This window comes from Oncorhynchus gorbuscha, linkage group LG16 (genome assembly GCF_021184085.1).
Source record: "Oncorhynchus gorbuscha isolate QuinsamMale2020 ecotype Even-year linkage group LG16, OgorEven_v1.0, whole genome shotgun sequence".
In the NCBI taxonomy this organism is placed as follows: Eukaryota; Metazoa; Chordata; class Actinopteri; order Salmoniformes; family Salmonidae; genus Oncorhynchus; species Oncorhynchus gorbuscha.
This window is the reverse complement of record NC_060188.1, coordinates 93,902,495-93,916,412: the sequence shown is the minus strand read 5'-3', so window position 1 is coordinate 93,916,412 and position 13,918 is coordinate 93,902,495. Positions and strand designations below refer to the sequence as shown.

Sequence of the window (13,918 nt, the reverse complement as noted above, 5' to 3'; positions counted from 1 at the left end):
GGTTAGGGATGAACAGACAGAGAGGACTGGGTTAGGGATGGACACAGAGAGGACTGGACACAGAGAGGACTGGGTTAGGGATGAACAGACAGAGAGGACTGGGTTAGGGATGGACACAGAGAGATGACTGGGTTAGGGATGGAACAGACAGAGAGGACTGGGTTAGGGATGAACAGACAGTTTGGGATGAACACAAGGGACTGGGTTAGGGATGGACACAGAGAGGACTGGGTTAGGGATGGACACAGAGAGATGACTGGATGGACACCGAGAGGATTGGGTTAGGGATGGAACAGACAGGGTTAGGGATGGACACAGAGAGGACTATGGGGATGGACACAGAGAGGACTGGGTTAGGGATGAACAGACAGAGAGGACTGGGTTAGGGATGGACACAGAGAGGACTGGGTTAGGGATGAACACAAAGAGGACTGGGTTAGGGATGGACACAGAGAGGACTGGGTTAGGGATGGACACAGAGAGGACTGGGTTAGGGATGAACACAGAGAGGACTGGGTTAGGGATGGACACAGAGAGGACTGGGTTAGGGATGGACACAGAGAGGACTGGGTTAGAGAGGACTGGGTTAGGGATGGACACAGAGAGGACTGGGTTAGGGATGAACACAGTGAGATGACTGGGTTAGAGATGAACACAGAGAGGACTGTGTTAGAGATGGGCACAGAGATGACTGGGTTAGAGATGGACACAGAGAGGACTGGGTTAGGGATGAACACAGAGAGGACTGGGTTAGGGATGAACACAGAGAGGACTGGGTTAGGGATGGACACATGACTGGGTTAGAGATGAACACAGAGAGGACTGGGTTAGAGATGGGCACAGAGATGACTGGGTTAGAGATGGACCCAGAGATGACTGGTTAGGGATGAACACAGAGAGGACTGGGTTAGGGATGAACACAGAGAGGACTGGGTTAGGGATGAACACAGAGAGAGGGCTGGGTTAGAGTGTGTGGGCTGGGTTAGTGTGTGTGGGCTGGGTTAGTGTGTGTGGGCTGGGTTAGGGATGAACACAGAGAGAGGGCTGTGTTAGAATGTGTGGGCTGGGTTAATGTGTGTGGGCTGGGTTAGTGTGTGTGGCCTGGGTTAGTGTGTGTGGGCTGGGTTAGGGATGAACACAGAGATAGGGTTGGGTTAGCTGAGTGTGTGTGGGCTGGGTTAGTGTGTGTGGGCTGGGTTAGTGTGTGTTGGCTGGGTTAGTGAGTGTGTGTGGGCTGGGTTAGCGGAGTGTGTGTGGGCTGGGTTAGCTGAGTGTGTGTGGGCTGGGTTAGCGGAGTGTGTGTGGGCTGGGTTAGCGGAGTGTGTGTGGGCTGGGTTAGCGGAGTGTGTGTGGGCTGGGTTAGCGGAGTGTGTGTGGGCTGGGTTAGCGGAGTGTGTGTGGGCTGGGTTAGCGGAGTGTGTGTGGGCTGGGTTAGTGTGTGTGGGCTGGGTTAGCGGAGTGTGTGTGGGCTGTGTTAGCGGAGTGTGTGTGGGCTGGGTTAGCGGAGTGTGTGTGGGCTGGGTTAGCGGAGTGTGTGTGGGCTGGGTTATCGGAGTGTGTGTGGGCTGGGTTAGTGTGTGTGGGCTGGGTTAGTGTGTGTGGGCTGGGTTAGTGTGTGTGGGCTGGGTTAGTGTTTGTGGGCTGGGTTAGCGGAGTGTGTGTGGGCTGGGTTAGCAGAGTGGGGCCTCCTGTGGTGTCACTCCATAGAACTGTTTAGAGGGGCCTCCTGTGGTGTCACTCCATAGAACTGTTTAGAGGGGCCTCCTGTGGTGTCACTCCATAGAACTGTTTAGAGGGCCTCCTGTGGTGTCACTCCATAGAACTGTTTAGAGGAGCCTCCTGTGGTGTCACTCCATAGAACTGTTTAGAGGGCCTCCTGTGGTGTCACTCCATAGAACTGTTTAGAGGGGCCTCCTGTGGTGTCACTCCATAGAACTGTTTAGAGGAGCCTCCTGTGGTGTCACTCCATAGAACTGAGGGGCCTCCTGTGGTGTCACTCCATAGAACTGTTTAGAGGGGCCTCCTGTGGTGTCACTCCATAGAACTGTTTATAGGGGCATCCTGTGGTGTCACTCCATAGAACTGTTTAGAGGGGCCTCCTGTGGTGTCACTCCATAGAACCGAGGAGCCTCCTGTGGTGTCACTCCATAGAACTGTTTAGAGGGGCCTCCGGTTAATTTCGGGCATGTCCAAAACATGTGCAGTAAGGTAGCAGGGGCCTGCTTACATCGGTCAGAATACAGCACCACCAAAACGGCCCGCTACCAAAACCTGCGATCTCTTCTTCACTGCAGCCGACGTGAGTAAAACATTTAAACGTGTTAACCCTCGCAAGGCTGCAGGCCCAGACGGCATCCCCAGCAGCTCCCTCAGAGCATGCACAGACCAGCTGGCTGGTGTGTTTACGGACATATTCAATCAATCCTTATCCCAGTCTGCTGTTCCCACATGCTTCAAGAGGGCCACCATTGTTCCTGTTCCCAAGAAAGCGAAGGTAACTGAGCTAAACGACTACCTGCTTTGAGAGACTAGTCAAGGACCACATCACCTCCTGCCTATCTGACACCCTAGACCCACTCCAATTTGCTTACCGCCCCAATACGTCCACAGACGACGCAATCAATCACACTGCACACTGCCCTATCCCATCTGGACAAGAGGAATACCTATGTGAGAATGCTGTTCATCGACTACAGCTCAGCATTTAACACCATAGTACCCTCCAAACTCGTAGTACCCTGGGTCTCGACCCCGTCCTGTGCAACTGGGTACTGGACTTCCTGACGGGCTGCCCTCAGGTATTGAGGGTAGGTAACAACATCTCCACCCCGCTGATCCACAACACTGGGGCCCCGCAAGGGTGCGTTCTGAGCCCTCTCCTGTACTCCCTGTTCACCCAAGACTGCGTGGCCACGCACACCTCCAACTCAATCATCAAGTTTGCTGATGACACTACAGTGGTAGGCTTGATTACCAACAACGACGAGACGGCCTACAGGGAGGAGGTGAGGGCCCTCGGAGTGTGGTGTCAGGAAAATAACCTCACACTCAACGTCAACAAAACTAAGGAGATGATTGTGGACTTCTGGAAACAGCAGAGGGAGCACCCCCCTATCCACATCGACGGGACAGTAGTGGAGAGGGTAGCTAGTTTTAAGTTCCTCGGCATACACATCACAGACAAACTGAATTGGTCCACTCACACTGACAGCGTCGTGAAGAAGGCGCAGCAGCGCCTATTCAACCTCAGGAGGCTGAAGAAATTCGGCTTGTCACCAAAAGCACTCACAAACTTCTACAGATGCACAATCGAGAGCATCCTATCACCGCCTGGTACAGCAACTGCTCCGCCCACAACCGTAAGGCTCTCCAGAGGGTTGTGAGGTCTGCACAACGCATCACCGGGGGCAAACTACCTGCCCTCCAGGACACCTAGACCACCCGATGTCCCAGGAAAGCCATAAAGATCATCAAGGACATCAACCACCCGAGCCACTGCCTGTTCACCCCGCCATCATCCAGAAGGCAAGGTCAGTACAGGTGCATCAAAGCAGGGACCGAGAGACTGAAAAACGCTTCTATCTCAAGGCCATCAGACTGTTAAACAGCCACCAGTAACATTGAGTGGCTGCTGCCAACATACTGACTCAACTCCAGCCACTTTAATCATGGGAATTGATGGAAATTGATGTAAAAATGTATCACTAGCCACTTTAAACAATGCCACTAAATATAATGTTTACATACCCTACATTACTCATCTCATATGTATATACTGTACTCGATACCATCTACTGCATCTTGCCTATGCCGTTATGTACCATCACTCATTCATATATCTTTATGTACATATTCTTTATCCCTTTACCCTTTACAATTACTCTGAAAGGCACATGACCCCAAAAAAGTTTGCGTGTAAGAAAGACGAATAGGCATCAATTCACTTTTTTTGCAGATGGACCTTCAACCCAGATATTTTACCAACTGTCTTTAGTAGAACCAGGATCTTTGGAAGACCAGTTAAAGGGTCAGACATATATAATAGCATGTCATCCGCATAGTGAGACGTCATGCTCTAAGCCCCCTCTTTCGAATACCTTTGATAGTGGTGTTGTTCTCAATTGCCATGGCAAACAGCTGAGGGGACAGAGTACAACCCTGTCTTGTCCCACGTTGAAGTTGGAAATAAGATGAAAAGTTATTATTTGAGTGCACTGCAGCCATAGGGGAGGAGTAAAGGATTTTTCATCCAGGACATAAAATTGGGACTGAATCCAAATTGTTTGAGAGTATAAAATAGAACAATCCCAATCAACCCGATCAATCCAAATTGTTTGAGAGTGTAAAATAGATAAATCCCAATCTACCCGATCACACGGCATCAAATTCTCAACATCAAGTGATAACAATATCTCTGGATTGTCCGATGAAGAGGGCTTATAAAGACGTCTGATGTTGAAAAAAAGAATGACGATTTTTTTTTTATGAAACCAGTTTGATCTATAGAGATAATGGAGGGAAGGACTGACTCAAAACCAGTTTGATCTGTAGAGATAATGGAGGGAAGGACTGACTCAAAACCAGCTTGATCTGTAGAGATATTGGAGGGAATGACTGACTCAAAACCAGTTTGATCTGTAGAGATAATGGAGGGAAGGGCTGACTCAAAACCAGTTTGATCTGTAGAGATAATGGAGGGAAGGACTGACTCAAAACCAGCTTGATCTGTAGAGATATTGGAGGGAATGACTGACTCAAAACCAGTTTGATCTGTAGAGATACTGGAGGGAAGGACTGACTCAAAACCAGTTTGATCTGTAGAGATAATGGAGGGAAGGACTGACTCAAACTGTTTGATCTGTAGAGATAATGGAGGGAAGGACTGACTCAAAACAATAGGCAATCATCTTAGAAAGTATCTTTACATCACAAATCAGTAAAGATGTTGGCCTATATATGAACCACACTCAAGAGGTTCTTATCTACCTTTTTCAGAATAAGTGAAACCCATTTTTGTCTCATTTCTTGAGGGTAAAGAGTTTGTGGAGAACGATTCCTCAAATACGGAAAACAAGAGAGGAGAGAGTTGATTTATTAGAATTTGCTCATAAATCCTTCGGGTCCAGGGGGATTTACCACACTGCATAGATTTAATTACCAACACAATCTCTTCTCCAGAGAACTGTTATTCTAATTCAGAAGCTATCTCAGGTTCCACTGTAGGAACATCTAAGTTCTCAAAGAAGGTGTGGAGTAAGGTGACGTTTACCAGCGGACTCCGAAGTGTATAATCGTGAGTAAAAGTTCTGAAAGCATGAATTGACCTCTAAATCATCAATACGTGTGTTACCCAGCTCGTCAGTGATCTCAGTGTGCCTTCTCCCCTGATTTCGCTGCGTATTCATCATTTTCCTATGGAGATTTACTCATTCGAAGTTCAGCTCGTCGAGTTGAAAGAAGAAGATCAAACTCTGTCTGATGTGTCAAATGTTGTTTTAGTAGATGAAGAGTGTAATTATGCGATAACCAAATCCAAGATTTTATTTGTATGTAACCCTCAGCGTTGAATATTACACTTAATCTTGCTCTGCACAAAATAATTTCTCCCCTTAAAATAAGCCTTCATTGATTCCCATACTGCTGGAGGGGGTTGAAATAAGAGAAATAGATCCATTTGAAATGATATAAAAGCAACAAAGGTTTCTTCTGATAGCAGTAGTGATTTAAGACACCCAGGGCAATAATTAGTTTGTGTATTTGCAACAAATAGTTTCATAGAGGAAAATGATCCAAAAAGACTATAGCTTGGTAATCACACTCCGTGATAAGTGGCACAGAAATCTATTGTCGTATAAAAAAAAGTAGTCTATATGTGAGAAGGTCTTGTAAACTGGCGAGCAAAACATAGTACTTGTGGAAACGCCTCGCATCAGATATGTCTTAAGCTAAAGCTGAATTGTGGATAGTTTCTTTGATGAAGAGATGATACCCTTAGGAGAGCTACGTTCCAGACTGGGCGACACAATTCATATCACCACCTAGTATTAGGTAGACGGGTGTCATCGAGAAAATACATTTGTGAAGAATGAACTGTTATACAAATGTGTTGCATAAATGTTAGCCAAGATAACAGGGTGTATTATACAGTCTTTCCTACTACATTAAATGAAATGGCCTGCTGAGTCTGCCGCCACATTGAGAACGGAATGTTCTTACTTATTAAAATGGCTGCTCCTCTAGTCTCAGAATGAAAATTGGAATGATATGATTGAGCGATCCACCCCTCCTGCGGTCTAAAGTGCCGAGCCGTGCGTCCTGGAGAAAGGAGACGTCTACTTTAAGGTGATTTAAATGAGAAAGGGCCCTTTTATGGTTTACTGGGTGATTTAAAGATTTAACATTTCAGCTAGTGAAAGTGACCGAGCAACCAGCTGTCCCTCTCATGATATTAGCCATGTAAAGTCAACCAGCTGTCCCTCTCATGATATTAGCCATGTAAAGTCAACCAGCTGTCCCTCTCATGATATTAGCCATGTAAAGTCAACCAGCTGTCCCTCTCATGATATTAGCCATGTAAAGTCAACCAGCCGTCCCTCTCATGATATTAGCCATGTAAAGTCAACCAGCTGTCCCTCTCATGATATTAGACCTAGCCATGTAAAGTCAACCAGCTGTCCCTCTCATGATATTAGACCTAGCCATGTAAAGTCAACCAGCTGTCCCTCTCATGATATTAGACCTAGCCATTTAAAGTCAACCAGCTGTCCCTCATGATATTAACCATGTAAAGTCAACCAGCTGTCCCTCTCATGATATTAGACCTAGCCATGTAAAGTCAACCAGCTGTCCCTCTCATGATATTAGACCTAGCCATTTAAAGTCAACCAGCTGTCCCTCTCATGATATTAACCATGTAAAGTCAACCAGCTGTCCCTCTCATGATATTAGACCTAGCCATTTAAAGTCAACCAGCTGTCCCTCTCATGATATTAACCATGTAAAGTCAACCAGCTGTCCCTCTCATGATATTAGCCATGTAAAGTCAACCAGCTGTCCCTCTGATGATATTAGCCATGTAAAGTCAACCAGCTGTCCCTCATGATATTAGACCTAGCCATGTAAAGTCAACCAGCTGTCCCTCTCATGATATTAGCCATGTAAAGTCAACCAGCTGTCCCTCATGATGTTAGCCATGTAAAGTCAGCCAGCTGTCCCTCTCATGATATTAGTCCTAGCCATGTAAAGTCAACCAGCTGTCCCTCTCATGATATTAGACCTAGCCATGTAAAGTCAACCAGCTGTCCCTCTCATGATATTAGACCTAGCCATGTAAAGTCAACCAGCTGTCCCTCATGATATTAGCCATGTAAAGTCAACCAGCTGTCCCTCTCATGATATTAGACCTAGCCATGTAAAGTCAACCAGCTGTCCCTCTCATGATATTAGACCTAGCCATTTAAAGTCAACCAGCTGTCCCTCTCATGATATTAACCATGTAAAGTCAACAAGCTGTCACTCTCATGATATTAGACCTAGCCATGTAAAGTCAACCAGCTGTCCCTCTCATGATATTAGACCTAGCCATTTAAAGTCAACCAGCTGTCCCTCTCATGATATTAACCATGTAAAGTCAACCAGCTGTCCCTCTCATGATATTAGACCTAGCCATTTAAAGTCAACCAGCTGTCCCTCTCATGATATTAACCATGTAAAGTCAACCAGCTGTCCCTCTCATGATATTAACCATGTAAAGTCAACCAGCTGTCCCTCTCATGATATTAGCCATGTAAAGTCAACCAGCTGTCCCTCTGATGATATTAGCCATGTAAAGTCAACCAGCTGTCCCTCATGATATTAGACCTAGCCATGTAAAGTCAACCAGCTGTCCCTCTCATGATATTAGCCATGTAAAGTCAACCAGCTGTCCCTCTCATGATATTAGACCTAGCCATGTAAAGTCAACCAGCTGTCCCTCTCATGATATTAGCCATGTAAAGTCAACCAGCTGTCCCTCTCATGATATTAGCCATGTAAAGTCAACCAGCTGCCCCTCATGATATTAGACCTAGCCATGTAAAGTCAACCAGCTGTCCCTCTCATGATATTAGCCATGTAAAGTCAACCAGCTGTCCCTCATGATGTTAGCCATGTAGTCAGCCAGCTGTCCCTCTCATGATATTAGACCTAGCCATGTAAAGTCAACCAGCTGTCCCTCTCATGATATTAGACCTAGCCATGTAAAGTCAACCAGCTGTCCCTCTCATGATATTAGACCTAGCCATGTAAAGTCAACCAGCTGTCCCTCTCATGATATTAGACCTAGCCATTTAAAGTCAACCAGCTGTCCCTCTCATGATATTAACCATGTAAAGTCAACCAGCTGTCCCTCTCATGATATTAGACCTAGCCATGTAAAGTCAACCAGCTGTCCCTCTCATGATATTAGACCTATTTAAAGTCATCCCTCTCATTATTAACCATGTAAAGTCAACCAGCTGTCCCTCTCATGATATTAGACCTAGCCATTTAAAGTCAACCAGCTGTCCCTCTCATGATATTAACCATGTAGCTGTCCCTCTCAATATTAGCCATCAACCAGCTGTCCCTCTGATGATATTAGCCATGTAAAGTCAACCAGCTGTCCCTCATGATATTAGACCTAGCCATGTAAAGTCAACCAGCTGTCCCTCATGATATTAGCCATGTAAAGTCAACCAGCTGTCCCTCATGATGTTAGCCATGTAAAGTCAGCCAGCTGTCCCTCTCATGATATTAGTCCTAGCCATGTAAAGTCAACCAGCTGTCCCTCTCATGATATTAGACCTAGCCATGTAAAGTCAACCAGCTGTCCCTCTCATGATATTAGACCTAGCCATGTAAAGTCAACCAGCTGTCCCTCATGATATTAGCCATGTAAAGTCAACCAGCTGTCCCTCTCATGATATTAGACCTAGCCATTTAAAGTCAACCAGCTGTCCCTCATGAAAGTCAACAAGCTGTCACCTATGTAAAGTCAACCAGCTGTCCCTCTCATGATATTAGACCTAGCCATTTAAAGTCAACCAGCTGTCCCTCTCATGATATTAACCATGTAAAGTCAACCAGCTGTCCCTCTCATGATATTAGACCTAGCCATTTAAAGTCAACCAGCTGTCCCTCTCATGATATTAACCATGTAAAGTCAACCAGCTGTCCCTCTCATGATATTAACCATGTAAAGTCAACCAGCTGTCCCTCTCATGATATTAGCCATGTAAAGTCAACCAGCTGTCCCTCTGATGATATTAGCCATGTAAAGTCAACCAGCTGTCCCTCATGATATTAGACCTAGCCATGTAAAGTCAACCAGCTGTCCCTCTCATGATATTAGCCATGTAAAGTCAACCAGCTGTCCCTCTCATGATATTAGACCTAGCCATGTAAAGTCAACCAGCTGTCCCTCTCATGATATTAGCCATGTAAAGTCAACCAGCTGTCCCTCTCATGATATTAGCCATGTAAAGTCAACCAGCTGCCCCTCATGATATTAGACCTAGCCATGTAAAGTCAACCAGCTGTCCCTCTCATGATATTAGCCATGTAAAGTCAACCAGCTGTCCCTCATGATGTTAGCCATGTAAAGTCAGCCAGCTGTCCCTCTCATGATATTAGACCTAGCCATGTAAAGTCAACCAGCTGTCCCTCTCATGATATTAGACCTAGCCATGTAAAGTCAACCAGCTGTCCCTCTCATGATATTAGCCATGTAAAGTCAACCAGCTGTCCCTCTGATGATATTAGCCATGTAAAGTCAACCAGCTGTCCCTCATGATATTAGACCTAGCCATGTAAAGTCAACCAGCTGTCCCTCTCATGATATTAGACCTAGCCATGTAAAGTCAGCCAGCTGTCCCTCATGAAATTAGCCATGTAAAGTCAACCAGCTGTCCCTCTCATGATATTAGACCTAGCCATGTCAAGTCAACCAGCTGTACCTCTCATGATATTAGACCTAGCCATGTAAAGTCAACCAGCTGTCCCTCTCATGATATTAGACCTAGCCATGTAAAGTCAACCAGCTGTCCCTCTCATGATATTAGCCACGTAAAGTCAACCAGCTGTCCCTCTCATGATATTAGACCTAGCCATGTAAAGTCAACCAGCTGTCCCTCTCATGATATTAGACCTAGCCATGTAATGTCAACCAGCTGTCCCTCATGATATTAGCCATGTAAAGTCAACCAGCTGTCCCCCTCATGATATTAGCCATGATGATATTAGCCATGTAAAGTCATTCCCCCTCATGATATTAGCCATGTAAAGTCAACCAGCTGTCCCCCTCATGATATTAGCCATGTAAAGTCAACCAGCTGTCCCTCTCATGATATTAGCCATGTAAAGTCAACCAGCTGTCCCTCATGATATTAGCCATGTAAAGTCAACCAGCTGTCCCTCTCATGATATTAACCATGTAAAGTCAACCAGCTGTCCCTCTCATGATATTAGCCATGTAAAGTCAACCAGCTGTCCCTCTCATGATATTAACCATTAAAGTCAACCAGCTGTCCCTCTCATGATATTAGTAAAGTCAACCAGCTGTCCCTCATATTAACCATGATATGTCCCTCTCATGATATAGCCATGTAAAGTCAACCAGCTGTCCCTGATGATATGAGCCATGATCAACCAGCTTAATATTAGACCTAGCCATGTAAAGTCAACCAGCTGTCCCTCTCATGATATTAGCCATGTAAAGTCAACCAGCTGTCCCTCTCATGATATTAGACCTAGCCATGTAAAGTCAACCAGCTGTCCCTCTCATGATATTAGCCATGTAAAGTCAACCAGCTGTCCCTCTCATGATATTAGCCATGTAAAGTCAACCAGCTGCCCCTCATGATATTAGACCTAGCCATGTAAAGTCAACCAGCTGTCCCTCTCATGATATTAGCCATGTAAAGTCCATGTAAAGTCAACCAGCTGTCCCTCTCATGATATTAGACCTAGCCATGTAAAGTCAACCAGCTGTCCCTCTCATGATATTAGACCTAGCCATGTAAAGTCAACCAGCTGTCCCTCTCATGATATTAGACCTAGCCATGTAAAGTCAACCAGCTGTCCCTCATGATATTAGCCATGTAAAGTCAACCAGCTGTCCCTCTCATGATATTAGACCTAGCCATGTAAAGTCAACCAGCTGTCCCTCTCATGATATTAGCCATGTAAAGTCAACCAGCTGTCCCTCATGATATTAGCCATGTAAAGTCAACCAGCTGTCCCTCTCATGATATTAGACCTAGCCATGTAAAGTCAACCAGCTGTCCCTCTCATGATATTAGACCTAGCCATGTAAAGTCAACCAGCTGTCCCTCTCATGATATTAGACCTAGCCATGTAAAGTCAACCAGCTGTCCCTCTCATGATATTAGCCACGTAAAGTCAACCAGCTGTCCCTCTCATGATATTAGACCTAGCCATGTAAAGTCAACCAGCTGCCCCTCATGATATTAGACCTAGCCATGTAAAGTCAACCAGCTGTCCCTCTCATGATATTAGCCATGTAAAGTCAACCAGCTGTCCCTCATGATGTTAGCCATGTAAAGTCAGCCAGCTGTCCCTCTCATGATATTAGACCTAGCCATGTAAAGTCAACCAGCTGTCCCTCTCATGATATTAGACCTAGCCATGTAAAGTCAACCAGCTGTCCCTCTCATGATATTAGACCTATGTAAAGTCAACCAGCTGTCCCTCTCATGATATTAGTCAACCAGCTGTCCCTCTCATGATATTAGCCATGTAAAGTCAACCAGCTGTCCCTCTCATGATATTAGACCTAGCCATGTAAAGTCAGCCAGCTGTCCCTCATGATATTAGCCATGTCAACCAGCTGTCCCTCTCATGATATTAGACCTAGCCATGTCAAGTCAACCAGCTGTCCCTCTCATGATATTTAGACCTAGCCATGTAAAGTCAACCAGCTGTCCCTCTCATGATATTAGACCTAGCCATGTAAAGTCAACCAGCTGTCCCTCTCATGATATTAGACCTAGCCATGTAAAGTCAACCAGCTGTCCCTCTCATGATATTAGCCATGTAAAGTCAACCAGCTGTCCCTCTCATGATATTAGACCTAGCCATGTAAAGTCAACCAGCTGTCCCTCTCATGATATTAGACCATGTAAAGTCAACCAGCTGTCCCTCTCATGATATTAGACCTAGCCATGTCCCTCTCATGAATTAGTCAACCAGCTGTCCCTCTCATGATATTAGACCAGCCATGTAAAGTCAACCAGCTGTCCCTCTCATGATATTAGACCATGCCAAAGTCAACCAGCTGTCCCTCTCATGATATTAGCCATGTAAAGTCAACCAGCTGTCCCTCTCATGATATTAGACCTAGCCATGTAAAGTCAACCAGCTGTCCCTCATGATATTAGCCAGCTGTATTAGACCTAGCCATCCCTCCCTCATGATATTAGCCATGTAAAGTCAACCAGCTGTCCCTCTCATGATATTAGACCTAGCCATGTAAAGTCAACCAGCTGTCAACCAGCCTCTCATGATATTAGACTCATGATATTAGACCTAGCCATGTAAAGTCAACCAGCTGTCCCTCTCATGATATTAGACCTAGCCATGTAAAGTCAACCAGCTGTCCCTCTCATGATATTAGACCTAGCCATGTAAAGTCAACCAGCTGTCCCTCTCATGATATTAGACCTAGCCATGTAAAGTCAACCAGCTGTCCCTCTCATGATATTAGACCTAGCCATGTAAAGTCAACCAGCCAGCTGTCCCTCCCTCTCATCATGATATTAGACCTAGCCATGTAAAGTCAACCAGCTGTCCCTCTCATGATATTAGACCTAGCCATGTAAAGTCAACCAGCTGTCCCTCTCATGATATTAGACCTAGCCATGTAAAGTCAACCAGCCAGCTGTCCAACCAGCTCTCATGATATTAGACCTAGCCATGTAAAGTCAACCAGCTGTCCCTCTCATGATATTAGACCTAGCCATGTAAAGTCAACCAGCTGTCCCTCTCATGATATTAGACCTAGTCAAGTCACCAGCTGTCCCTCAAAGTCAACCAGCTGTCCCTCTCATGATATTAGACCTAGCCATGTAAAGTCAACCAGCTGTCCCTCTCATGATATTAGACCTAGCCATGTAAAGTAAAGTCATGATATATTAGACCTAGCCATGTAAAGTCCAGCTGTCCTCATGATATTAGACCAGCCATGTAAAGTCAACCCCTCAGAAATTAGCTGTCAACCAGCTGTCCCTCATGATATTAGACTGTCCCCTGTACCTCTCATGATATTAGCCATGTAAAGTCAACCAGCTGTCCCCCTCATGATATTAGCCATGTAAAGTCAACCAGCTGTCCCCCTGATATTAGCCACGTAAAGTCATGATATTAGCCATGTAAAGTCAACCAGCTGTCCCCCTCATGATATTAGCCATGTAAAGTCAACCAGCTGTCCCCCTCATGATATTAGCCATGTAAAGTCAACCAGCTGTCCCTCATGATATTAGCCATGTAAAGTCAACCAGCTGTCCCCCTCATGATATTAGCCATGTAAAGTCAACCAGCTGTCCCTCTCATGATATTAGCCATGTAAAGTCAACCAGCTGTCCCTCTCATGATATTAGACCTAGCCATGTAAAGTCAACCAGCTGTCCCTCTCATGATATTAGACCTAGCCATGTAAAGTCAACCAGGTGGGAAAAGGATAGATGCCAGATTACAATAACAACTAATCCATTAAACACTTTTCAAATTAGTAAATAAAATAAAAGGTTGAAGAATAAAAATAAAATAAAAACAATATTGAGAAGTCTGGTATGAAAAAGTAGAGCCATCCCCCTGGTCACCTAATAGAACAAGATTAGAACTAATCCCCACACATGATGTGTTTGTTATGCGGAACACTAAA

General features: G+C 45.3%; 1 protein-coding gene across 1 annotated transcript in view; it reads right to left on the bottom strand.

The window, feature by feature from the left end:
• Positions 1 to 13,918, bottom strand: part of mbd2 (methyl-CpG binding domain protein 2) — a 116,644-nt gene that overhangs the window by 21,136 nt on the left and 81,590 nt on the right. The gene's annotated exons all lie outside the window — the stretch shown is intronic.